The sequence below is a fragment of the Papio anubis genome, chromosome 1, assembly GCF_008728515.1.
Source record: "Papio anubis isolate 15944 chromosome 1, Panubis1.0, whole genome shotgun sequence".
NCBI classification, from domain to species: domain Eukaryota; kingdom Metazoa; phylum Chordata; class Mammalia; order Primates; family Cercopithecidae; genus Papio; species Papio anubis.
In genome coordinates, this window is record NC_044976.1 from 48605769 (window position 1) to 48629710 (window position 23942).

Genomic DNA, 23942 nt, shown 5'->3' on the forward strand with positions numbered 1-23942 from the left:
CCAAATGTTTGCCAGACACTGACACTATAATTCTTTGGGGGAAAGTTTCCCTGTAATCTTATTGGCAGTGAGAATATTTTCTTAGAGATATATTAGGCTACATAACGATGGCAGTGAAGCTGCTACTGTGTGATACTCCACTCCTGAAATCATTCATATCCAACTTTGAATACTTGTCAGTTTTGAGTATTGACTTTTGTTTTCTTTCTCTAGACAGTTTAATTAATCAGCAACTGTCCTGTAGTTTTTTTTAAAAAAAGGAAGCTGTGTCATTAAAATAGGGATATACATCATCTTTATTTTAAATCAGAGATTACATTCTATATGTGTGCGTGTAATTATATATATTCTTCTGTTCTCATAATTCACATGTAAATTTGTTCCCCTTATAAATTAAGTAGTTTGCAAAATCATAAAACTTAAATACCACTGCCACTTTCCAAAATATAAGTCATATAACACTCCAGATATAATTTTCTTATTTGAAAAATTGTAAGATAATGCTTGTCTCAAAGGGCTTATTGTGAGGATTAAATGAGAGACTAGATATATTGCATCTAGCACAGTGTCTATTGCTTAGTGGTGCCTCAGTAAATACATCTATTATTATAAGTACAGCTAGTATGCTTCAAGGAAAGTGGCCAGAACAGAAAAAAAATATATCTATCAAGTTCTCCAAATAGGGCCAGGCTTTGATGATCTTGTACCAGAGCACTGGAACATCTATCCTTAAACAGAATTTCCCATACGTTCAGAAAGCCAATATTTAGATTCCTGAATAATCTTTATGTAATAGGATGATAATTCAAACCAAATTAAAACCAGTTAACCATATGATTCTTCCTCCTACTCCTATATAGGAAATGTATTTTTAGTGTAGCCTTACCTTCAAAATACAGAGTCTGCCAGCTACATTAGTGAATATTATTAATCACCTTTTCAGAATTCCTTCAGAACTGTAGTGAGATTTTTGAGAAGTACTGATTCATGGTGTTGTTCCTTGTTTTCTAAAGACACATGTTTAAACAAGCAGATTCCTTTACTGAAAGAATGCTAATTTGGTAGTTCACCGAGTGGATTTGAATAGGAGTGACAGCTTCGAAGACAGCCTTTAATTTGGTATACAAAACCAAAATTGTCAACTTTGGTTTGTTTAGCACCCTCTCCAGCACAAGCAGAGACATACAGTAGCATCTGAGCTTAAAGAAGAAACTTATGGGGTTGAAAGCAGAAATACAATTCAGGCACAAATTTGTAATTATGCATCCTTCTTAAATTCAGGCCCCAAAAATTTTTATTTGTAGAGACCTTATGGGAATGAGGCAGAGAAATATAGAGAGAGACCAGAGATATTTGCCCTCATTTGGTAGCAGTGTTTAATAAAAGTAAAACTTGTGGTTGTAAAGAGTGCTTATTAAATTCTTCATTTACACTACCTAATTAATTCTAGCATTTTAAATTAACAGTGAAACTAGTCCCTGCTGTACCATTCCATAGATGCAGCATATTTCCTCCATCCACCCGTTGTTCAGGTTTAATTGGCTATGCTAAAAGTCAGAGAAGGAGGGAGAGATAGGGCTGTGGGGAAATGGGGAAGGAGTGGGAATCGCTCTAGCGGAGGACCTCCCCGAGGCCAACATTTGGGGTTAGGTCACAATGCAGACTGGAAGAGGTGAGGTATATCACACTAGGCAAATGGAGACGCTGCAGCTGGTGGTTCAGAAGTCAGGGTAAATGACATCATGGGTATTTTTGTTGCCCTGATTTTTAACATCCCAGTCCCCCCTTTTCCTCCAACACCTCCTACAGATCTCAATGCATCTCGATCCTGTGAAGTTTACAAGGAGTTCTAAATATCCAGTGGGAGGATTGGGGGGTGGGAGGTGGCAAAGAGATAAGAATTCAAGATTAAGATTTTCCAGCCCCAACCACTCCCTAAGAGAATGTAATGGATTCCCTTAGAAAGTTCTGGCTTCTGTAACGTTAAAATCTCTTTAGAGAGAGAGGAAGTGACTCTGTTGATAGCCTTACCAGCAGGCTAGATTCATCCCTGGCTGTGAATTGTCAATGAATTCTCCATTTGAGAACAGATAGAAGAAATTTGGGCGTGGACTTAAGTGTTATGTGCTGAGGACATAAACATCACCATTTATCAAGCACTTCCTCTGTGCTGGATACTTGCTAAGTGCTGGACATACCCTATTTCATTTAACACGGAGAACAGCCTCCGTTTTCTTAGATGAGGAAACTGAAGCTTAGTGATTTCCCCAGGCAACACAGTTATTAGCAGGTGGTGGAGCTGGGAGTCACCCCTAGTTTCCAAAAGCATGATTTTATTTGGAGGCATGTACAGGGTAAAGACCCTGCCTAACCCCCACTTCATAACCCAATGCAACATTGTGTTCTTCTGAGCAGAGGTTCTTGGGCACCCTCTGGAGAGTCTATCTAATGCACCATGACTTTAAACAAGACTCATGTGTATAAAGGGAGCAAAGATAACAACATTTATCATCCTCTGGGGATATAACTCAGCCTTTGTCTTCCTTTAGAGTAGAACCAAATTTACTGAAAATTCCAGTTTTAAGATACTTTTGGACATCTCTGTTACTTATCTTCTCAGAGACATTACATTTTTCTTTTTCCAACTGGGAAAGGACACTTACCAGGATAATCCAGGTACCAGGGAGAAGAAAGGCATATCCTGAGTTGCTCTTGTGTACATCCATGACACATGATGGCACTGGAAACTAAGTCTTTAGTTTTTCTTCTTCATCTACCTGCAGCCTCTGCTGCTGGGGAAAAAAAAGGAAGTGGCATGTGACCCACTGAGTTCATGCAACCTAGAAACTCTGGCAAAGAACACCAAATACCTGGTAGAAATTATATTATTCCCGTGGAATCCAAGGAGTTGATTCAGTTTCTTTTTTTTTTTTTTGTTACCATTTTGGTTTTGTTTTGTAAACATTGAGATTGCCTTACTGAATGCAAGTTCCTATGTGATCAGTATTTTAGGGGAGAAAACATGTGGCTTGACCAAGGCAAGGTTAGGTGGCTCAGGGTATGTCTTGAAATCAGCAGAGCTGGATTATTATTATTATTTATTTGCTTTTTTTGCGTTTTTATAAGTGTTTATCTTGTTACCACCCCAAAACAAATAAGGAAAGAAAAAAAAGAAAAATCTCTGGAAAGAAATTAGGTGAGGTGCAGTGACTCACGCCTGGAATCCCAGCACTTCGAGAGGCCAAGGCAGGTGGATTACCTGAGGTCAGGAGTTTAAGACCAGCCTGGCCAACATGGTGAAACCCTGTCTCTACTAAAAATACAAAAATTAGCTGGGCATGATGGTGGGTGCCTGTAATCCCAGCTACTCGGGAGGCTAAGGTAGGAGAATTGCTTGAACCTGGGAGGCGGAGGTTGCATTGAGCTGGATTGCACTCCAGCCTGGGCAACAAGCACAAAACTCTGTCTCAAAAAAAAAAAAAGAAAAGAAAAGAAAAAAGAAATCAGTGCAAGAGCAAACAGTTTTGACCTGCCTATTTACATTGGGTGATTATTTGCATCACAGTGATAAAAAAAGAATTATATTTTTACCTCATGTCACTCTGTGTATCCATGCAGTGTACTTTTTTTTTTTTTTTTTTTTTTTCGAGTTGAAGTCTCACTCTGTCTCCTAGGCTGGAGTGCAGTGGTGCGATCTCGGCTCACTGCAACCTCCACCTCCTGGGTTCAAGTGATTCTCCTGCCTTAGCTTCCCAAGTAGCTGTGACTACAGGCACCCACCACCACACCCTGCTAATTTTTGTATTTTTAGTAGAGATGGGGTTTCACTGTATTGGCCAGGCTGGTCTCGAACTCCTGACCTTGTGATCCGCCTGCCTCGGCCTCCCAACATGCTGAGATTACAGGCGTGAGCCACTGCACCCAGCCACAGTCTACTTTTTAAGAGTAGTTTTCTATTCATTTCAAGTGACTGTGAGCTCTGAAGGGAATTTTTTGAGGACAGGGCAGACCAAACTGAATATTATCAATAACAAAACTGAATCTATTAAGAGACAAGTATATGGAACATGCTATTAATACGTAAGTGCTATGGGTGGTTGGAAGAGGTAAGGTTGGTGTTAGCTGGAGCTGTTGGGGAAAGTTTAAAAGATAGGGTAAGGATTTAGGTAGAGGAAAGAAAGGCAAAGGAATAGAGCTAAAATTTTAGTCAAAGAACAAAAGCATTTTGTGTTCCTCTGTGCTTTGGACAAAAGAAGTGTCTCTTTGGAAGCAGTAGTCTAATATGAAGTAGCATGGCCAAATGAAGTTAAGCATAGCAAAAAATTAAGTCAGTTAGAGTTGTACCCCAATGGACAAAGACAACATTTCCTAAACACCACTTCTAATCCATGTCTTCATTTCTTCCTTTATAATACATCTCTTTGGTTTAATTAATATCATTTAGTGGAAAAAGAATAAGGCCAAATAAATAACCTTTGCTACTGTGGACAAGAGGGTGGATATTTTGCTGCTACCTTTGGATCTGAATTTACAACCTAATTAAAGGAACCAACTCAGTTTTGATGCAGTAACATTGGGTAACTTGTGTTCTTTCTCAAATTTCTGAAAGTGCTAACAATCCTGTGTGTGTGTCTCTCAGTAGGAGAGATGTGGGACATGGACCACAGCAGTGGTGACAGTATCTATTAGAGCATCTGATAGGCCTTGAGTCATGACAGAGTACAGTCTATTGGGTTGAAGAGGAGAGGGGAGTGAGGGCTCTGGATTGTTTTAATGTACCTTATATACTTTCATGTACTGGACTTATAGGAACACTATGGGAATTTGGTTGAATTTTACTTCTGAGATAACTGTATAAACAATAAAAGGCTCTGAAAAATCCTAAGATAATAAAAATTCCTTAAACTCACTCCCAAAATGTGAATTCAGCCCCAAGGTGAATTTATTGGCATAATTTCTTACAACACCCAGCAGACATATAAGAATAACTGCAGCAGCTTTTATTTTTTGTGTATGCCTTAATGTGTGTACTGGGCACTATAAGAATGCTTTAAATATAGTAGCTCATTTAAATAATAAATCAAGTTATCTTGGAGAATCGTAATGGCCAGGGCTTTTGAGAACTTACTGTGTGCCAAGCATTGTGCTGAGATCAGTAGACAGAGTCTCATGTAATCCTCAAGATGGCCACTTTACAGATGCGAAAACTTGAACTTAGGAGTAATTGAATTACTTGCCAACGTGACTTCGCTTCCAAGTTAAGGGAGCTGGTACTTGAACCCAGCACTGCCTAATTGTGAATTGTCAAATTTATACTTTACCTCTGACAGTTTACCCCAAAATACTAAACTGACTCCTCCCCTTTACAAACCAACTCAGTTTGTATACCTAGGGAATGAAATTTTTTAGTACAGGGAAAACATAATTAGAGCTCAGAATCTTTTGTTTTGGAAAATAGCATACTGTGCATTAAAAAGATAAATTTTTTGTATTAAACAGGTCACTGCTTAGCTAAACAAAGAAGACTAGACTTGGAGTGGTTTTTTTCACTTCTGATATTCTCTTTTCATGAAATACTGTTCAGTATATTCACCTTTTCTTTATTGTGCAAGCACTCTATTGACATGGATGCTGCCTACAATTTAAGCATAATAAAAACCCAGCCTCATTTAGGCATATCCAAGAAAATCCCAAGATATTGATTAGCTAAGTGAACTTTTCTATATGCACATCAGAAGGAGAGTCATTAGTGATGGGAAGAGTACAGCAAATGGTAGCATTTATCAGCATATTTTGCTGCTGATTTGGAAAATGTGCTTAGTACAATGTGATGTGTCTCCTGAATTCAGAGGAAAATCAGGCAGATTTGCATCTGTCATTTTATTTATCACCTCCCTGCAGTCATACATATTCTACAAAGAAGAATAAAAGAGTTTTGATTTGTTGACTTGGGAAGGGGGGTTGGTTATTGTTGGAGGTGAGTGGAAAATTTTTAGGTATGGAGGAGATTTGGCAGCCTAATGGGGTTACAAAACAGGAGAATTGGAGTCTGCCTTATTAAGGGGAACTTGAAGAACGTCAGAACATGAAGTGCAAACAGTAAACCATATAATCATTGTGCTTCTTACACACTCATCAAGGGGAATCAGAGACTTTCCATCCTTTCTAATTAGGGCAGGTTGGCAGTAGAGTGGAGCTGTGAGGTTTAGGGTTTGTGCAGGTACATTATGCATCTTCTGACACAATTTTTTCCCAGAATGGCAGTAGTCAGGATTACAGACCAGGTATGGTTTCCTTTTGCCTCCTGGCTGTGTTCCCCTTCATCTTACCTTCCAAATCAGACAGTTTTGCCCTGCTTCCGAACTCAGATAACCGTAGGAAAGTATTCTCACATCCCAGGAGAGATGTCTCAAAGGATTTTTACCTAGGATGTGAATCAGGCTGGGTATTTTAAGAATTTTCTATTTCTGTACTTTAGCTGACTGTTTGGTTCGTAAGACCAATTCCCTGTTCACGCAGCCTTCTCCTCTTCCCCCAACACACACACACACACACACCCACACATTCACTCACTCACTCCTCCCTTCTCTGTAGAATGGCCTGGTTGATTGAGACTAGGAACTAAGGAGGAAGGTAATGTCAAACTGAAATTTCCACACATTATCTAAAAATGTAATTCATCAGCTTCAGGGTAGGAGGAAAGTGCTTTCTGAAATGTGTTAATGGGAAATTCATTTTCTTCTTGTCTTCTGTGAGGTGTAGTAGTGGTGATTTCTTTTTTCAATCTGCCCCCTCGCCCCCATTCCACATCTCCCTGACTGCTCTTAACTGATAAACTCTGTATCTGTGTTTATTCCTCGTAAGAACCAAAGATCTTTAAGTTGCCTTTTCGTTTTTTCTACAGTCCCCAAATTGAGCTTTGATAGGAGAAGATATTTCTAGTTTGGAGAGAAGATAAAATTCAGATAGAGATCATATATTTGTATAAGGTTTTTACATTTGTAAAACATTTTCAATCAGCCAACAGTATTTGTTTAGTGTCTACTCTCTCAGACTAAATAGGTGTTATTCCCTTTCCTTTCCTTCCCTTCTCTGAAATTCTGTATCACTGTCTGTGAGGAGGTCAAAATGGATAAGACCTAGTTTGTGCCCATGTGTTGCTATGGGACCAATGAGTCAGGGAAACCAGAACAAATGACAGCCCTTCATGAAAGTCTGGAAGAGACTGGGACCTGGCTGCTTATTATGCATATTAACTACACATCTACCTTTGCTGTTTTGTGACTGGGGGCAAGAGGGGAGTGGAGGTTGTTTTGTTTTGTTCTTCACCAGGGCCCAATCTTACCCTTCCTTGGTCCTGGCTATTAATGTCATTGGAAGAATAGTGAAAAAGGATTCATAATGATACAATGAAGTTGGAGGTTTGATGGAATGCCTACTATGTGTCAGCTACAGTGCTAGGCACATTATAGATGTTATCTCGTTGAAGCTTTATATCAGTGTTGCTTAATCAGTGATTTTATTCCCATTTTGCAGATGCACAACCCAAGACCTAGAATTAGTCAGCTGGTGAGTGGGGTTAGGGCATCTGACTGCAAAGTCTATGGTCTTTCTGTTACCTTACCACTGTCTGTGCTGAATGAAGACAACATCAGTTATGGGTGTTCAAAGGAGAAAAAGATGACAATGGACTGAGATTCTCTAAGCAAGTGTCAAAGAAAAGTGAGCCTTCAGCTTGGCCCTGAATTTGGCAGAGATTAGATTGTAGGAGACCAGTCCATGCAGAGGAGGCAGCTGAGCCAAGCTTCAGAGACGTTGTTATGGAATGAATGTTTATGTCCCCCCAAAATTCTTATGTTGAAGTTCTAACCCCCAATGTAATTGTGTTTGGAGATAGGGCCTCTGCGGAAGTAATTAAGGTTAAACGAGGCCATAATGGTAGAGCCCTGATCTGATAGGATTAGTGCTCTTATAAGAAGAGGAAGAGAGACTGGAGTTTTCTCCATACACTGCAACAAGCAAGAAGGCAGCTATCTGCAAGCCAGAAAAAGAGCCTTCACTAGAACCCAACCATGCTAGCACCCTGATCTTGGATTTCCAGACTCCAGAACTGTGAGAAAATAAATTTCTGTTGTTTAAGCCACCCAGTCTGTGGTATTTTCTTATGGTAGCGCAAGCTGCCTAATACAGACATCTTCAAGAGATAGTGAATAGAACAGGCAGGACTACTCTGTCGGGTAAGTGAGGATACCACCTTTGTGTCAGTAAAATATCTGAAGCTCAGAGACGTTAAGTAATTTATCCAAGGTCACAGTTAATAAGTGGTGGAGCTGAGATTTGAACCCAAGTCTGATTCTGAGGTCTGCGTTCCTTCTACTTTGCTGGTAACTAACTCTACTTAACACAGAAGGAAGCTGACAGCTTTCACACTTCCCATGGTGTCTGTAATCTGAGAATCGTTATTTATCTCTCTAAGGTGATGTACCCGTTTGCTCAGTGACTTGCTTTCCACCTACTTCAAGTTCTTGCGGATTTCTAAGTTTAGTTTTCTGCATGTCCCTTATTTTGTAGTTGAATGTCTGGTGAGATGCAAGTCCTCATAAACACAAAGTGGACACAGCTAGCTAGGTTAATAACTCTAATTCGTATGGCCGCTAATGGAATTTCTCATCACAAACATCTGGAATCAGATTAAATAATTTTATTGGTGGTATAAGCATAAAATGTACACTTAGCGATCCCTGATATTTGCCCTTTGTGTTTGTTTTCAGAGGCTTTTATACTCAGTACTTCCTTTGACGAGTCAAGAGCACTTGACTTCTTATTTTTCTTGCTCTTTCTTCCTCTGTTCTTTTCTTTGCCTGGTTTGTTGTTGTTGTACTTTGTGTGTGTGTGTGTGTGTGTGTGTTTTGTCCTGCTTCCTCTTTCTGCCTTGTTTTTTGACATGTCACTTTGATCAAAAAGGATTTGCATTGGCTTATTAGATAGTATGGAAAAAACTAAAATGGAAATAGCCATCAAATTTTTAAAAACAGGATAGAAGTAAATGAATATAGAATGGTAAAAGGAGACCAGAGGAAAATTAGTAAATTAAATGTGATTAAATGTCTCAAACGGACCACCTAGTTTGAGTTTTTATACATCAAGGAAACATGAATGGTGACAACTTTGGTTCCTTTCTCAAGTGGTTACCAGAATCCCAACCCCACACGCTTTCCCACCACTGACCCTGTAGCCCTTTCTCTGGATCGACAGGCCTCTGATTGCGGAGACACTTGCCCACTATAATGCAGGATTGGATAGAAAACCTGGAATCACATACATGGAATTTTCCTCATCTTTCTTGCATGGGTCCATTTTGGATTGATTGACTTGCTTTTTATGGCTAGGGCAGGCAGTAACTCAGAGAAGCTGCCTGAATGGAGTTCTTGTTTTTATTAACGTAAGGTATAAACAGTGTGCCCTATGGAGGAGATGGTCTGAAGCAGGCCTTCCTTGCCTGCTGCCCTGAGCTGAGGTATTACTGGGGTATTACTACTTTCTGAGTCACTTCAGTCTTTCCTTTCCCTTCAGACCCCAAGTCTGGACATGCAGGAACTTCAGTTTTCAGCTTCCGTCTTTCTGGTGAGGGTTTCTGCAGTGAGTTCTGTCTAAGTGTCCCCCAAACACTTTCTGGTTAGAAATACCAAACACAGTGCATCAGAATAACCAGAATTGAGACAGACTTCACTGAAAGTCCTGCCTTGCCTTCCCCACCCCCGTACTTGATAGATATATTTGAAACCTTATGTATCTCCATTTCCTCAATATACAGTAGAGAAGATAAATCTTCACCCTACCTTCTTTGGATGGTACTTGTGACTTCAAACCAGGTGATACATGTGAAGGCACTTTGTAAACGAAAGCAGTCTATAAATGGGTTGCTCCTACCTCGTAACTCCTAACCACTTCTCACCAAGGGTGTTAGCCCTGGGCCAACAGATGGATAAAGGGGGAGGAGAGGGAAGGTGGATGTCTGTTCCTGGTTCAATGTTAGGTTATGTAATTCCAAGTAGGAAGTAGGAGATAGCATCTGAGAAGGCAGGAGAATAGAATGGGAACTTACATTTACTAAGCACGCACTAGATGCCAGATGTTAGGTGTCACCTTATATTTATCTCATTTAATCCTAACCACATCTACTGTAGGTAGATATTAGTGACCCTGTTATTTAGACAAGGAAACCAAGGCTCATGGAGTTTAACGTGACTAGCCTAAGATCACACAGCAAGCAAGTGGCCAAGCAGGCTGCATACCCATGTCTGGCTGCCAGTTGGGACAAGAGACCTTCACAGAGAGGGTTTCCCACATTCTTGCTGTTTCATCCTGAGTCACGAATGCGACTGTAGGTTGTATTCCAGTAAACCTCAGGAATAGCCGCAGAAATAATGAACACCAATTTCAGTGGTTCTGGAAGATTGTAAATGCAAGCCTTTAGTTCAGTAAGATGCTCCTCCATTTACAATGGGATTATATCCCGATACACCATCATTAATTGAAAATATCATAAGTTGAAAATGCATGTAATACTCTGGTAAACCCATTGTAAAGTCAAGAAATCATAAATCCAACCATCGTAAGTCAGGGACAGTCTGTAGTTGAATATGTCAGGATAATTTCTGAGATTTTGTTTTAAATTAGGCCACTTCTATGAGTGGTAACATGATAAAGTGGAAGGATCCACCAAGCTCTTGTTCTCGGGCTAGCTATGGGACTTTTGGTGGATCAAGGCATTCTGTGCCTCAGGTTGTTGTGCATAAAATGCAGGTAATACTGACTTTTCACACCTTTCTGTGTGTTGTGAGATCAGATGATTTGCTAATGTGCTGGTAAATTCAGGGTATTACTGTGGTCACCTATAAGACAGGACATTGTAAGCACGGGATTTATGAGGGTAAAACAAACACTTAACCCCCCTGTGATAAGCTATCTTTCCTTCCTAGTCTGCCTTCCAGATGTTTTGTTCAGTTATCTACGTACATCTCAACAAAAGCTGATTAACTCTCTCAGACATCAGTGTCTAACTGTTATTAATGCTCAAGCTGATCAAATTACAATGCCACAGATCCTACTTGTGCTGTTAATATTAGATTTTGGATTCCGGTCTACAATGAATGATTTTTCCTCCATGCATTGGGAAAATTGGTTAGCAGAGTTCATAAGAAAGTTTAATTAGCAGGCTGTTTGTGAAAATAGCGGCTGTGAGTCATCATTCAGAATGAACTAACATTTCTCAGGCTTGAATTTGTTCTTCTGTTCCTTGAGCAGCCACATGGGATCCTTGTGTTTGGGAAGCTGGTGTCCACATGTTGTCCATTTGAATGGCACCATGTAATAAACTAATGATCAAAACATCAAATTTTAAAAACCAGAGAGGAAGTGGAGGTATAGGGTGTTTGTATATATGGATACGTGTATCTGTGCCTGCTAAGGGAATATTTTGGGCCTAAGCTAATCCAGCACTGTGCTAGACAGGATAGTCTAGTGATTAAGAGCCAGACCGCCTATGTCTACATCTCTGCCTTACCATTTACTAGCTGTGTAACAGGCAAATTCTTAACTTCTCTGGGCCTCAGGTTTATCATTTATAAAATAGGGATATTGATAGGATGATTGTGAACATTAATTTATGTAAACTGCCCAGAACAACACCTGGCATATAGTAATACAATTCTTACAGCAGTTCTGTGAGATGTAGGTATTATTAGCCCCATTTTATAGATGAGGAAACAGCTGTGTGATCTTGGATAAGAAACTAACTTATCTAAGATCACACAGCTTCTAAGTGGCAAAGTTGAACCAATGTTTATTTGACTCCAAAGCCTCTGTTTTTATTTACTATACTGTACTAGCTTCCAGGGTCATATGCCTAGTTCATTAAGTGTAGATACTGTGTGTGTGTGTGTCTGCATGTGTGTATGTGTGTACCTGTGAGAGCGTGCTCCTGCTTGACTATTCATGCAGCCACACACAATTGTTTGCCATTTTTTTCCTTGGGTCTATGGTTCTCCTAGTGAAACAGGGAGCTCACTGCTTTCTACTCACACAGTGAGCTAGAACCAGACTTGTACAACTTGTACCAAAATGAAAATGTGTCTTCAGATGTCTGACTCTCCTCCCACTATGCACTGCTGTCCTGTGTCTAGATTATCCCAGAAGCAAGACTGTGTGATGTCATCTGAGAAGCCGAATCATAGACTGTCACAGTGAAAAGAGACATTAGAAGTACTCCATGGCAGCCGGGCCCGATGGCTCACGCCTGTAATCCCAGCACTTTGGGAAGCCAAGGCAGGTGGATCACGAGGTCAGGAGTTTAAAGACTAGCCTGGCCAAAATGGTGAAACCCCATCACTACTAAAAATACAAAAAAAGCCAGGCATGGTGGTGGGTGCCTGTAATCCCAGCTGCTCGGGAGGCTGAAGCAGAGAATTGATTGAACCCGGGAGGCAGAGGTTGCAGCAGTGAGCCAAGATCGTGCCACTGCATTCCAGCCTGGACAACAGAGCAATACTCCTTCTCAAAAAAAAAAAAAAAAGAAGTATCCTGTGACTTGGTCTTATTTTCAACTGGTCCCGTTGTTATCTCAGGAATTATAGTTCAGCTTTGGGGACCAGATCCCACACCTTAGGTAAAAATCTTGAGACAGTATTCAGTCTTGTTTCAAAGGGTAATATTCATCTGAGAATTCCATCTAAAAATTTTTCCCAAAGGTGATCTCATCTCACACTAGGCATTTTTTTTTTTTGAAAATTATTGAGTACTGAGCACATTCTGGGTATGATTCAAACCGTGGGTTCATTTGGTGTCCTGACTGTCAGGGTGACATTTCATTTTCCATTGCCTGGGAGACCTGAGCCATTAGAAGGTGTTCACATTTTGCAATCTCACTCATATTCCTGGGCACTCCTTCATTTTCACATCTGCCAGGTACTTAACTCCATGTAATGAAACTGGTCATTCTTGCTTGGTGTAGCCATTCCCCAAGAATCCCCAGCTGTTTAGAAAATCAAAGAAGATGACTTTCCCCCGCAATTTCTACCCTAAAGACCTATTTCTGCATGAGTTGTTCTTGAGTTTTTATCTTTATTTTGCCTTATTTCCTACCTGCAAGTTAAATAGCAATGAAAAGGGAAAACATACTTTTGTTTCTTGTTTTTCTCTTCTTCATGGATCTGGGAATTTCTTTCTTTTTAAACATTTGTTGAAATCAAGCTAAGCTGTTAGAACATGGTGGAGAGCTTTATGCCTGGCACTTTACTGTCAGCGAACTCCTTGATGATAAGGACAGAGGTGTCCATTTCTGCATTTCACACAGATATTAGTGGTAGATCCAAGGCCAGAGAACCCCTTAGCGTTATTTCAGAAAGGACACGCTGACAGAGGTTTTCAAACAAAGTCCTTCAGCCAACATTTGGCATCCTGACTTATCTCTGAATGGACAAGTTATTTATCTCATCTCCTTGAGTGAGAGCCATAAATGTCTTTTACTTTGAATAAGGCAGTTTTAATGGATTTATATTCAGTTAATGTTTATGAAGTATTACTCTGTGCCAAGCCCTCTCATGTAACTTATCTCTTTTGATCTAAATCCCAACATGATATCAGGAGCTTCTATGTGCCCTTTGTAAGAATGGTGTCTGGTGGGAGTTTTAGAAGCCATTGTCTTAGTGTTAAATATAGCAGTTCCTTTCACGCACAGACATTTCACCCACAGACATTTCACCCACAGAAAGTCTCATTTTGCCCAAAGGCTAATTACAGTGTATGTAATTAGTATTAACCTGATAATTTTTTCTACCTCTTCCTCCTTTGTTGCTAAACCCTCGCGGTTAACATTGCTGGAATCACCTGTTGGTTTGCATCCACTCTGGGTGGAATGTCTTGTCTATCTGACACCCAGACCTTTGTTTCATGTAAGAGTAAGCCAACCAAGAATTAAGAATTCTGGTTCATTTTTCTGGCTAGCTGGGAGTTTGCCAAAATTCTCCTCTTTTTTTTTCAACCCTTGTTAAAAATATTTTTAAACGTGTGACTATTCTTTCCTGTCTTGTAAGAATATTCTGAACATAATTTAATTTAATGTTGCTTCGATTAAGAATCTTTCCTTGCCCCAGGGTCATCAGTCTGAATACTCCTTCTTTTTGTATGATAAATGCTGAAGGTGAGATAGTTGTCACAGGCTTCTATTGTCCTAGTGCACTACTTAGAATATCTTTTCCTTTTCAGTTTTTTTTTTTAACTAAGTACTTGATACCAGCTTTTTATCTTACAAATTTCCTTTCTTTTCTGAACAAACAGAAGAAAAATCAAGTTCAGATTAATTCAGTTTTTCGTTTATTGAGGTGTATTTTTGAAATGTATATTTAAGGACCTGTCATTTGGAGCAATTTATTTTATATAACAAACCAAAAGAGTAGGGGGGTGGAAGAAAAAGAAAATACCTCCTTTGAGAAAGAGTTGGCAGGCCTTTCTTTTGTTTGTTTTTTGAGACAGTGTCTCCCTCTGCCACATAGCCTGGAGTGCAGGGGCAGGTTCGTGGCTCCCTGCAACTTCTCCTCCCAGGCCCAAGCAATCCTCCTGCCTCAGCCTCCCAAAGTGCGGGGATTATACGTGTAAGCCACTGCACCCAGCAGTTAGCCTTTCTTAATGAATAGTGTAGTTTTGTAATTGTTTTTTTCTGCTTTTGGGACGGCTAGAAATGAATGTATATAGTCTGTGCATTTTCATGTTCAGAGACATCATTTTACATCCATGTGAACAGTTTAGCTATCTTCTCTGAAATCAGAAACTCTATTAAAGGCCTGTGTGTGCTTTGGAGCTGGATGGATATTCAGATCTTGGAATCTGAGGCCTCCTTGATTATAAATTGCAATGATAATGCCTACCTTGTAGGATTGCTTTAGAGAATAGATGAAATGATAGAAACAAAATGTTTAGTATACTGACTGGCACTCAAAAAATGGTAACTGTTTTTGTTACTATTCATTCACTTGCTGAATTAATTAATTCATCCATCCATTCAACATAGATTTCTTGAAAATCTACTATGTACCAGACATTGATCATAACAAGATCCATGTGGGTCATAATAAGACTCCTGCCCTCCCGCCCTTAAGGAACTTAGGGTCTATTGAGAAATACATTTAGTTCAACAAGCTTATATTAAATACCTACTGTAGGCCAGGCACTTTGCTTGTTGCCATCTTGATGCCACATGATGAGTACAAACATCTACTTAGGAAGCCAGAATATACCCTCTGGAAATAACCAAGGACTGGCCCAAGGTAATTTTAAATACTTTGGGAATTCAAAATAAGGGAGACTAGGTCCTGGGTTTGTTGTCATTGTGTTGATATTATTTTGAGACAGAGTCTTGCCGTGACACCCAGGCTGGAGTGCAGTGGTGTGATCTCGGCTTACTGCAACCTCTGCCTCTCAGGTTCAAGTGAATCTCCTGCCTCAGCCACCCAAGTAGCTGGGACCACAGGCGCATGCCACCACCCCCAGATAATTTTTGTACTTTTTGTAGAGACAGGGTTTTGCTCTGTTGGTCAGGCTGGTCTCAAACCCGTGACCTCAAGTCATCCACCCGCCTTGGCCTCCCAAAGTGCCGGGATTACTGACGTGAGCCACCGTGCCCAGCCAGTCCTGTTTTTTTAAACGATGTTGTTGGCAGAGAGCAGATACACTCAAAATTACAGATGCTTAAATGATTCCTGAATCTCTGCCAGAGATATAAGGAGACCTCATATAAAAATATGAGGATGGATGCAACTTAGAAATGGTATTGACAGTACAGGTTAATATCAACAACATGTGGAAGTGATGACTATAAATTTCGTGACAGTTCTTTCTTCTCAAGGAATGGGTGCTCATTGTGTCCTCTCCTTCTGAAATGCCCTACTATACCTGTTGCCCTTGACTGCCTATTGCCTGGCTATCTCCTGTCAATTTTTTCAAATTAGTCTCAATTCACATCCTCAATCACATCCTCCAGAAAGCCCTCTCTCACTATTGTAACACTTAACTATACTATCACTGATAATTCATGAGTCTGACTTTTCTACTAGATCATGAGCTCCTTTCTTCTTTCTTGGTTCTCAGTTTCCACATCTGTAGAAGGGATTTGAAGACGGTAGATACTAACGTCCTTTCCAAGACTGTCATTTTATGATGCATCAGATCCAGTTTGAAAGGCACAGCCAAGTTGGGAGATGGGAATGGGATACTTTGGGATATATATTGGAATTAAATGGGAGAACAAAGACTTGGAGTTGGTACTAGAAAACCCATGCTCTCTCGCCGGGTGCAGTGGCTCATGCCTGTAATAACAGCACTTTGGGAAGCCGAGGCGGGCAGATCACTTGAGGCCAGAAGTTCGAAACCAGCCTGGCCAACATGGCAAAATCTTGTCTCTACTAAAAATACAAAAATTAGTTAGGAGTGGTGGTGCATGCCTGTAACCCCAGCTACTCGGGAGGCTAAGGCACGAGAATTGCTTGAACCCAGGAAGCAGAGGTTGTGGTGAGCCAATATCATGCCACTGCTCCCCAGCCTAGATGACAGAGTGAGACTCAGTCTCAAAAAGCAAGCAAGCAAGCAACCAACCGCATGCTCTCTTAAAGTCTCAGGCATACTATGCTAATGTCAGAGCAGGTATTTAAGCATACAAATGAGCACATATTCAAGAAACCAGGGCACAGCAGAAAGTGCACTGGCTCTGGAGTCAGATGGGCCTAGCCACTATTTTCTAGACAAGAAAGCTACTTCTCCCTCCGGGCCGTAATGGGCCTTAATTTCCCCTTCAGTAAAACAGATATCAAAATGCCTACTTCAGAGGGTTGTAAAGAGTATGTAAGTAGTGATGTAAGTAAAGTGCTTGACCGATAATGGGTGCTCAAAAAATATTCGCTGTTATTTTTATTTTCTCAGAAATAAGGATAAACTGAAACCCACTATGAGCATTGAGTCTAAAATAAATAGAATTTAGAACCTTTGAAGGGATCTTATGGGTCAGTCTTACCAACTGCTGTAGCATCCTCTGACAAATAGTAGGTCCAGCTTCTGTTTGCACATGTCTAGGCATGGGGCTCTTACCACCTCACAAGGCAGCCCACCCCTTAAAAAAGCATTATTAGAAAGTTATCCTTTTATAAAGGCAAAAATCTGTTCCCTAATTTTCTTCCACTGCCTGACTCTCATTCTCTCTTTTGGAGCCCCACATAGCAAGTCTACCCTTATTTTCCCATCATGACCTGTCAAAATATTAGAAGGGGCTTTGAGGTCAGGCACAGTGGCGCATGCCAGTGCTTTGGGAAGCCTAGGTGGGAGGATTGCTTGAGGCCAGGAGTTCAAGACCAGCCTGGGCAACCACAGCAATACTCTGTCTCTACAAAAATAAAAAAATAAAAGAAAGGGCTTTGGATATCTCTAAAGTCTTCTCTCCTTCAAACTAAATACCCACAGGTCTTTCACATGTGTCTTATGGGATCGAGTTCCTCTTATCAACTTCCTATGGACACGGGTAAGGCTCTGGTAAAAAAAGATTTTGCTGCTTTTCCCGGTCCTTTTATGTTTGGTATTTGGGAGACTGAAGGTGGTTAAGAGAATGTAAATATCCATGTGAATAGATAATATTCATTAGTTTACCCAACAAACATTTACTGGATATCCAATAATGTTATGGGCCCTTTGTTAGTTCCTGGGGGAAAAGGAATGAATAAAGCAGCACCTTGTTCCCATGTTGCTCCCAGTCTAGTGGGTAACAGAGACACATTACAAGACAGTTTTCAAAGGATATGTCAGTGAGAATGTTCACCTGATCTGCAAGACTGAGGGGAGGGGGCCACTGCAGTTTTTTCATACATGTCTTATTCAGCAGCATGGTAATTCAGATTGAAGAAACCAAGGGTGCCGCTTTCCTCTTTTCAGTCATTTGATAAGCGTGATGGTAGATTACCCACACATTCACTTGTGCCACTGCTCCAACATGCCAAGCATATTCCTGCTTCAGGACCTTTGCGCATGAGATTCCCTCTGCCTGGAATGCCCTTTTCTCTGATAGAAGTGACTGGCTACCACCCTTCAATCACCCCAGCCCTTTCCCTCAGATCTCTGCTCTCACATCATGTTAGCAGTGAGGCCTTACCTGACCACTTGTATTAGTGAGGGTTCTCTAGAAGGACAGAACTAACAGGAGATATAGATATATATATGTGTGTGTGTGTGTGTGTGTGCGCGCGCGCGCGCGTGTGTGTATAAAGGGGAGTTTATTAAGTATTAACGTACACAATCGCAAGGTCCCACAATCAGTTGCCTGCAAGCTGAGGAGCAAGGAGAGCCAGTTCAAGTCCCCAAACGGAAGAACTTGGAATCCAATGTTCAAGGGCAGGAAGCATCCAGCACGGGAGAAAGATGTAGGATGGGAGGCTAGGCCAGTCTCTCCTTTTCACGTTTTTCTGCCTGCTTTATATTTTAAGGCAGCTGATTAGACTGTGCCCACTAGATTAAAGGTGGATCTGCCTTCCCTAGCCCACTGACTCAAATGTTAATCTCTTTTGGCAACACCCTCTCAGACACACCCAGGATCAATACTTTGTACCCTTCAAGCCAATCAAGTTGACACTCAGTATTAACCATCACAAGTCCACCCCTGTCAACTTGAACCCATACACATCTCTTGAGGTTATACATAATCTTCAAATAAAGGTAGTAATAAGCTCATGATTACACCAAGCATAATACAACTATCCTTCAAACAACTAGAAACGCACCAATCCCCAACCCAAATATCATTATATTAAGTTAACAATACTTACATGCTGATATGAAATCAATAAATCTTATGTCACATGATAACGGAAAAGGAAATAAAGATATTTTCTTAGTGCAAGTTTATATAAGCACAAACATGTTTTTAGCAAAAAAAGGAGGAAATACCCAAGATAATTACTGTCCCTGTTTCTGTACCCATTCTGTATTCCCTTTGCCTTCAGCAAGCACCTCAGCAGGTCATGGTTTTTTTTCCTGATGGAGTGACCCAACCTTCATTCCTGAGGTGTCTGGGCCATTTGTAGTCCTGCCTGGATTGGGCTGTTGTAGTTTCCCATTGACCTTAATCACAGTGCATGGTAATACTAAGAGACACCCTAATGAATCTCCTGTATTCCATGTATATTCTTCCTTACCTCTGTTGTGGAGTAGTAGACTAACTTCATTTTGATAGTCTGGGTCAGTCACCCCAGCCAACACTGCAACTCCCTTCTTAGCCCGTTGACTTAAAGGTAGGAGGAGCCCAAAGTATCCAGGCAGCAATCTTAACTTCCAGTTTAATGGAATCGTTATTGTGTCTCCTGTGGCAGTGTTCCTCCCTCTGGAACTAAGACATCTAGGCCAGCAGAACGTGATGTTGCAGGAACAGGAAATAAAAATTTTGCTAGTGGATCACTAGGGGTGATGGTGAGTGGTGCCACTTCCGCTTCCACCCCTTGATTCCCCGACCCATGAATCCTGGCTATGGGAGAAATAGTACCACATATTGGACACTGATTCAGAGCATACACAGCCTTCTGGAGAACTCTGCCCCAGCCCTGCAAAATATTGCCATCTAGTTGGTTTTGTAATTGTGACTTCAAAAGGCCATTCCATCGTTCTATCAATCCAGCCACTTCAGGATGATGGGGAACATGGTAATATCAGTGGAATTCCATGAGCATGAGCCACTGCTGCACTTCTTTAGCAATAAAGTGAGTGCTTTGGTCAGAGGCAATGCTGTGTGGAATACCATGATGGTGGATAAGGCATTCCGTGAGTCCACGGATGGTAGTCTCAGCAGAAGCATTGTGTGCAAGATGGGCAAACCCAGATCGGAAGTAAGTGTCTATTCCAGTAAGGACAAACCTCTGCCCTTTCCATGATGGAAGAGGTCTAATATAATCAACCTGCCACCAGGTGGCTGGCTAATCACCCCGAGGAATGGTGTCATATCAAGGGCTCGATGTTGGTCTCTGCTGCTGGCCAATTAGGCACTCAGCAGTGGCTGTAGCCAGGTCACCCTTGGTGAGTGGAAGTCCATGTTGCTGAGCCTATGCATAACCTCCATCCCTGCCACCATGGCCACTTTGTTCATGGGCCCATTGGGCGACGACCAGGGTGGCTGGGGAAAGAGGCTGAGTGGTGTCCACATATCGGGCCATTCTATCCACTTGGTTGTTAAAATCCTCCTCTGCTGAAGTTACCCATTGGTGAGAACTCACATGGGATGCAAATATCTTCACAGTTTTTGACCACTCAGAGAAATCCATCCACATACCTCTCTCCAGATTTCTTTGTCACCAATTTTCCGATCATGCCTCTTCCAAGTACCTGGGCGTCCAGCCAAACCATTGGCTACAGCCCATGAATCATATATAATTGCACATGTGGCCATTTCTCCTTCCATGCAAAGTGCACACCCAGGTGCACTGCTCAAAGTTCTGCCCACTGGAAAGATTTCCCTTCACTGCTGTCCTTCAGGGATGTCCTAGAAAGGGGCTGTAGTGCAACAGCTGTCCACTTTCAGGTGGTGCCTGCCTATCATGCAGAACCATCTGTAAACCAGGCCCTTGTTTTCTCTTCCCCTGTCAACCAATCATAGGGAACTCCCCATGAGGCCATTGGCGCAAGCTGGGGAAGAGAAGGCAGGGTGGCAAGAGTGTCTCCTGCTTCATCAGGGTGGCAGGAGTGTCCCCAGCTTCTTTAGGATCCTCCCACACATCCCCATTCCAAGTTTCAGGGTCCCATTCTTTTCCAATCAATGCCCTCACTTTAACAGTAGACACCTGGTGAGGCTGTGCATGCATGTTTAGTTGCAGGTCAGCCACTCACATGAGAAGAGCTCGTGTCTGTTTTTCCACAATTTCAGCTCTTTCTCTACAAGACATAAGACTCTCACTCAAGGCAGTCTTAGCAGATTTGAAGCTCAGTATCTACTTCTGAAGCTGGGAGACAGAATCCCTGAGTTCATCATTTTCTTTCATCACTTTGTCCACTGAACTTAGGAGCAACCAACCTGCTTCATTATGCCCCTTGGTTTGCCACATACAGTCAAAGGTCTTATGTATAGAGTCACTAAACTCCTTGCCGCTCACAAGCGGTGAATCAGGAGTATCCAATGTGTTTATTTTGCATAACGCTCTAAACAGTTCACGCCAAAGACTATCAGTGTTCTCCGTACTATTAGAAGTAGAGTCCTTAGCACTTTGGGGTCTAATCATATTAAGCAGCCAACTCCAAAAACCCCAAAACTAATTAAAGAACTTCATCCTTAATATTCTGTTCCTCTAGAAACACTCTTGGTACCAAAATCTGTATTAGTCAGGGTTCTCTAGAGGGATAGAACTGATAGGAGATACATATATATATACACACACATACACACACATATATATGTGTATATATATAAAGGGGAGTTTATTAAGTATTAACTTACATGATCACAGGGTCCCACAATAGGTTGTCTGAAAGCTGAGGAGCAAGGAGAGCCAGTCCGAGTCCCAGAACTGAAGAACCTGGAGTCCAATGTTCAAGGGCAGGAAGCATCCAGCGTGGGAGAAAGATGCTGGATCTCTGGGAGGCTAGGCCTGTCTCTCCTTTTCTCATTTTTCTGCCTGCTTTATATCACTGGCAGCTGTTTAGATGGTGCCCACCAGGTTAAGGGTGGATCTACCTTCCCCAGCCCACTGACTCAAATGTTAATCTCTTTTGGCAACACCTTCACAGACACACCCAGGATCAATAGTTTGTATCCTTCAATCCAATCAAGTTGACACTCAGTATTAACTATCATACCTATTTAAAAATCACAACTCCACCCCCTACACTGCCTTTCCTTCTTCTCTGCTTTATTTTCTCCCTACAACTCACTATCATCTGACAAACATTATATTTTATTTATGTAGTTATTGTCCATCTCCCTCAACCCCAATAAGAATGTAAATTCAGTGATGGCAGAAAACAAGTAGGTTTTGTTCTCTTCTATATTCCTAGTGATATGCCTGGCACGTAACACATGCTCACTAATTATCTGTGGGATAAATGTAGTACTTGGATTCAGCCCTCAAGTTGGAATGTCATCAATGTGATAGGGAAACTCTATCAAAACTCTGCTTTATCTTCAAAGCCCAGCTCAAATGTCTCCACCTCCATGAAGCCTTCCCTAGTCTGCTCAGTCAGACTCAATTTCAACTTTCTCTCTGTTCTTATATATAGCTTTAAAAGAAAAATACCTATTGTATGTATTATTTTTGCTGGGCTATAATTAGTTTTTATACCTGTGTTTTCCTTCTACATTATAAGCTCCCTGAATGCGGGGACAATTTTTTGGTCATTTTGGGGTCTACCCATAGTGTCTAGCATGTGGTAGGTGCCAGTTATATGTGGGATTTGTGTGTGTGTTGAATATTATATGCCCCAATGTAAAAGAAAGGCATCAGAAGCAGTCTCTACCTTCAAGAAGGTTGCGGTTTCATTGAGGAATAACATTCACATAGACAGCAGTCTCAGACAGTATCTCATGGGGAATGAGAGAAGAAGGAAAAGGAACCAAACATCCATTGAGCATCTGTTATATGGCAGTGACTTTACATGAATTACCACTTTTAATCTTCTTATTAACCCCTTGAAAAAAGTAATATTGGCCGGGCGCGGTGGCTCACGCCTGTAATCCCAGCACTTTGGGAGGCCGAGGCGGGCGGATCACAAGGTCAGGAGATCGAGACCACGGTGAAACCCCGTCTCTACTAAAAATACAAAAAATTAGCCGGGCGCGGTTGTGGGCGCCTGTAGTCCCAGCTACTCGGGAGGCTGAGGCAGGAGAATGGCGTGAACCCGGGAGGCGGAGCTTGCAGTGAGCCGAGGTCGCGCCACTGCACTCCAGCCTGGGCGACAGAGCGAGACTCCGTCTCAAAAAAATAAAAAATAAAAAATAAAAGAAAATAAAAATTAAAAAAAAAAAAAAGAAAAAAGTAATATTAGCCCCATCTTATAAATGAGATTATTGAAGCAGAAAGACGCAAAGTAAGAAAGCAAATTTTGGAGACAAAAAGAAATAGCATATACCAAGAAATTCTGAGAGCTTTCCCATCAGAGCTTCCCTTCTCTGTTACCATGAGTTGGGTGTGTAGTATCCCCAGAAACCAAGGCACAGGGAGTTTAATTTAACTTAGCCAGAGTCACACAGCAGTAAATTGAAGAACTGGGATTCAGACACACGTCTGACCAACTCCAAGTCCCTTTCTTTCCAGTGTTTCTCGTCATACTTTAAACCAATGCTTCTTAATCCTTCATGTGCATTTGACTTACCTGAGGATTTTGTGGAAGTACAGATTTTGATTCAGTAGGTCTGGGATGGGACCGGAAGATCTGCATTTTTCACAAGCCCCTGGGTGATGCCAGTGATGCTGATACAGGAACCACACCTTGAGTAGCAAGGTTTTAAACCATACGTAAGCTGGGCATGGTGGCCTATAATCCCAACACTTTGAGAGGCCGAGGCAGGAGGAATGCTTGAGCCCAAAAGTTGGAGACCAAGCTGAGCAACAAAACAAGACGTGATTTCTTAATAAATAAATAAATTTAGCCAGGTGTGGTGGCATGCGCCTGTAATCTCAGCTACCCTGGATGCTGAGGTGGGAGGATGGCTTGAGCCCAGGAGTTTGAGGCTGCAGCAAGCTATGATCATGCCACCGTACTCCAGCTTGGGCGAAAGAATGAGACAAAACAAACAAGCAAACAAAAAACCCCACATACTTAGTTTGAGGAAATTGTGTGAATGACCAAAAGAAAATAAATCCTCTGACTAGTTGGCTCGAGTAACACTGGGCTTGCAGGAAATAAGCCAAGACTCATTGTAAGCCTCTCAGAGG

The 23942-nt window shown here is 41.4% G+C and overlaps 1 protein-coding gene across 18 annotated transcripts in view; it reads left to right on the plus strand.

The window, feature by feature from the left end:
- Positions 1 to 23942, plus strand: part of ELAVL4 (ELAV like RNA binding protein 4) — a 156091-nt gene that overhangs the window by 98814 nt on the left and 33335 nt on the right. The window lies entirely within an intron of this gene.